Below are 4,547 nucleotides of genomic sequence, written 5' to 3'. Positions count from 1 at the left end.
CGTGTCTGAAAAAGGTAACAAAATAGGAATTGTAGGGCCCTTAGTCAATCAAGGGTGTAGGCAAAGGACATAGACAGATTTTAGTAATCTGAGGGTGGAGATGTGCCTAAAGATGGGATTCACCAACACCCACCACCAGGCAATAAAGATGGTTTCTGAGACCACAACACAGTCATGGATGCTGCCTAGAGCTACTTCTGAAGGCACTTGTTTTTCACATTCAGGAAAGCCTTTGAGTGGAATCCCAAAGCTCAAAGTTACCCAGTTGTTTCTCAGCATAATGTATAATTAGCAGTCCTTGTTTATTAAGTACATTTTAGTGTTGGGAGTGTTACAAAGTTATCATTTTTAATCCTCTGAAATAAGTACTATTGTTATTTCCAGTTTATAGATTAAAAAAAAGTTGTTGTTGTTATTAAATGCTGTCAACTCAATTACGACCCACAGTGACCCTGTATAGGGTTTCCAAAGAGCAGCTGGTGAGTTTGAACTACCAACCTTGCAGTTCAAATGACTTTGCAGTCTGATGCATTAGCCCACAGTGTTAAAATAGGAGCTCTAAAACGTCCATTGCTTGCCTGGGACCATGTGGCTGGTAAATGTCTAAACTATTAAATTTTAATCCCATTTAGTCAGAGTCTAAAACTCACATTCTTGGTCACATTGTTTATCTCTAGATAATCTATCTGCAAAAGACACTTTACCTCTGAGGGTAAGGACATATCCTTCCAGTTTCTCTAGTTTTCTGCTTTAGGAAATCTAGAAACTGCAGGTGTGTGTTTACCCACAGCTTTGATAGGAGAAGAGCAGAAAGACTATGCAGGCTTGGATATTGCATTTGTTAGTCATGATTTAACATTGTTTGTTTTTTTTTTTTTTTAAGTGCTGTTAAGTTGGTACCAACTCATAACAACCCTGTATAGGGTTTCTGAGGAGTGGCTGGTGAACTTGAGCCATCAACCTCGTGGTTCAAAGTGACCTTGTGGTTGAAAGCAACCTTGCAGTCCAGTGCATTAACCCATAGCATCACATCAGGACTCCTGGTATAGTATACAAATTGTCAAACTCTATTAGGAAAGTCATTAAGAGGGCAAAGGATAGGGAAGATTAAGAAGATATTGCTTCTCAGGATAAATGCATTCCTACATAGGAAATGCATTTTCTAGAACAATTTTTGGGTCATGATGTTTCATTGTAGGATAAACACTGGTCTGCTAACTGAAAGGTTGGTGGTTCAAACTCACCAGCCACTCCTCTAAAACTCTATATACAGGGTTGTTATGCACTGGAACTGACTGGACAGCACTTAATAACAATATAACAATTTTTGGAGACCAGGTCCCAATAACTTTATTGAGGTGAATCACATCTGTGTTGAGAAAAGAATTTGGAATAGTCTAAATTCCCTTGAGGGAAGGAACAGGGACATATTTTGAAGTGTGATGGTGTGTTCCTGTAAAGAATGAAGGGGTGTGAGGGGAGCTACATAGGAGGGTGTAATGTCCAGGAAAAGAAGTGCAGTCCATAAATGACTGTAGGTTTTTCAGAGACTTTACATTGCTTTCAGTTATCTCAGTAATAATGAGATTTTTAATGTTGGAGGCTGATGGTCCTTTTTTTTTAATGGGTTGCTGGGTATAAGGTTTAAATCCACTGACTCATTTTGGGATTAAGGAACCAGACTCAGAAGTGGCCTTGGTGCAGCTACTGTATTGCATCGTGAAGAGTGTTGTGAGATCCCCTGGTTACACAGTGCACAATGTTGTTACAGTCCTAGATTATATCAAAGAACAGTGTTTAGAGACTCCCAAATTATATCATGGGCTGCGTTGGGAAATCACAGATTACATCATGAGACAGTGAGTTGAGACCTTGATTATTTCAGACAGTGATGTGACACATCCCTGGATTTCAGCACACTCTGAAGAATTGGGGAAAGAGTTGTGATATTTGAATTTAGAAAGACCAATCTTAAGGGATCCTAGTATGGTTTTGGTTTGATGAAAATGCCATTGCACATTTTGTTTTATGAAAAAATACACCTCAAGGGATGGTCCTCAGAGTCTAGGTTGATGTTTATGGAATATCGGAAAGTTAAGATATCTTCCAGCCTCCAAATGCTATTTCTAAGCCTATGGAAAATAAGGAAGATGCTCAGGATTGCTGGGAGGCAAGAATGAGTTGCTGTAACTTCAGTCAATTGCCAGCAAGTTCAACAAAGGTTGTTGTTGTTGCTGTTGTTAAGTGCCATCGAGTCACTTCTGATCCGTAGCGACCTGATATAGGATTTTCTAGGAGTGGATGGTGAGACGCCGACTTTGCAGTTCAAACCGACTTTGCAGTCCAGTGCATTAACCCACAGTGCTACACCAGGACTCCAGCAAGTTCAACAAAGGTAAGCTGGGGGAAATGTGAAGAGAGGAATGAGATTTTTGGTTTCTGTTTCAGATTCTTCCTCTTCTTTCTACTAACTATTCATTCCAAAGTGAATTCAACTCAGACTCATCAGCTTTAACAAGAGTAGTGGAGAATCTTGTGTGTGTGTATGTGTATGTGTGTGTGTGCGCGGGATGTTGAGGTTATTTACAAGTCATTTGAGAGGAGTCAAGTCCCATGAGATTCTATGAGTTTGCCTCTCTGCTTTCACAAGGCACAGGGCATACCACAGCAGTGGGGTGAGGGATGAGGGGAGAATTCTGGCTTAATTCTCAACTATTCATATTAGCAACTTCCTATGTGGTCCTATGGGTTAATGCGCTGGACTGCAAAGTTGGTTTGAACTGCAAGGTTAGTGGTTCAAGCTCACTAGCTGCTCCTTGGAAAACCTATACAGGGTCACTATGGGTAGGAACCGGCTCGATGGCACTTACCAACATCAACCCCCACCACATATCTCAGACCTGGCATTCTGCTCTTTCAGCTCTTCTTTTCCTTTTTCTTTACTTGGACTTGAGTTAGACTCCTTCATTCATGTCTTAATTTAGTCTCCCCATGCACGAGGTTCCTTATTCCATCCAAGTATGTTAAAGCTCAAAGAGAGTTTATCTAACTAAGACTATTAATACTGCTAAACAACTGCTTAGTGCTCATGGGGGCATTCTAACAGAAGCTTTCTGGAGACACTGTCTCACTTTCCAGAATAACTCTAAAGAGAGATTCTGGAGTCACGGGGGCAGGTCAGTGGTCCAGTGCCTCCTGGCTGTGGACAGAAAGATCTGGTTGGAGGAGCCATGGGAGTAGGAGGAAAGCAAGAAGGGGGTGAGAAGGAGGACAGCTTCCTCTATTATGTGGGGTAGCTGTGGGAGATGGCTGGAGAGAAAATCATTGTGCTGGAGATGTTGGACTCTGTGTATGTATCACAAGCTAATTAGGAGAGCAGATTAAGCAGCTTTGGTGTCAAAATAGCTGTGGGGAAAACAACCTTAATAGCAGGTTGCAGATGAAAGAAAATGAAATGGGAAAGAAATGAGGAACATTTTTAAAGAAAACAATCAAGCTGGAGGGAATGGGAAGAGGAGGATAAAACAGAGTGTTTAAAAATTTAAAGAAGTTAACATGGCATAGCATATGCAAATCTGATGAGCAACTGGGGAAGAGTGCCTAGTCTCACAGTTTCCTCAGCCCCAATGTTTGTCAAATGAAAAGGCCAACAATTTCTAGGAGCTCTGGTAGTGTAGTGGTTATGAATCAGGCTGCTAACCTCAAGGTTAGCAGTTCAAAACTACCAGTCATTCCGCGGGAGAAAGATGAAGCTTTCTGCTCCTGTAAAGATTTAAATCAGAGTTGCTATGACTTGGAACTGACTCCATGGCACACCACCAACCAAACAACAATTCCTAAGGGACAGGAGGCAAGAGGAGGTAAGCAACTCTGGGGCACCACCAAAGAACAGTAGCTTCACGTGACCAGGTTCTACTCTGTCCCTGCAACTTCCTATTTTCTCCTTCCTGTTTCTCATAGTGAGATCCCTGGTCATTCCATCTCTCCCATGGCTTCCATATTTAGTGAACAGCTCTCAAACCCAGGTTTCTAATCCAGACAACTTTCCTGAGTCCTCTAGCTGCCTTGTGGTATTTCACCTACCCTGTCTACAATGAACTCACCCCCTTCCCCGTGCTGCCCAGACATGTTTCTCCTCCAAGAGTCCCCACTCGGCACCATTCATCCAGGCACCTGAGAGAAAATTAGGAGTTTTTCTTGATGACTTTATGTCATTTACCCAACAGTCATTGCATTTAACTTTCTACATAAAGCTCTAACCAGCTCATTTTCCTCTTCACCTCACTGCCACAGTCTTGGTCATCACTTACCTGTATAACTACAATAGCCTAAAGTGTAGTTTTGCTCTATTCTTTTCCCATCTAATCCATTGCATGCACAGCAGCCTGTGTGTTCCTTCCATAACAATCTGATCCTTCCTAAAAGTCAATACTCCCTTGCTTCTGTAGTTATCTATTGCTGTATAAAACAACATCAAAACGTAGAGGCATAACCCTTACAGCAAGAAACATTCCCAACCCCTCCACACACAGAGTAGACAGAGATGG

Source organism: Chrysochloris asiatica, unplaced genomic scaffold (assembly GCF_000296735.1).
Source record: "Chrysochloris asiatica unplaced genomic scaffold, ChrAsi1.0 scaffold00087, whole genome shotgun sequence".
Taxonomy (NCBI): Eukaryota; Metazoa; Chordata; class Mammalia; order Afrosoricida; family Chrysochloridae; genus Chrysochloris; species Chrysochloris asiatica.
The sequence above is the reverse complement of the archived record's forward strand: the minus strand, read 5'-3'. Positions refer to the sequence as shown.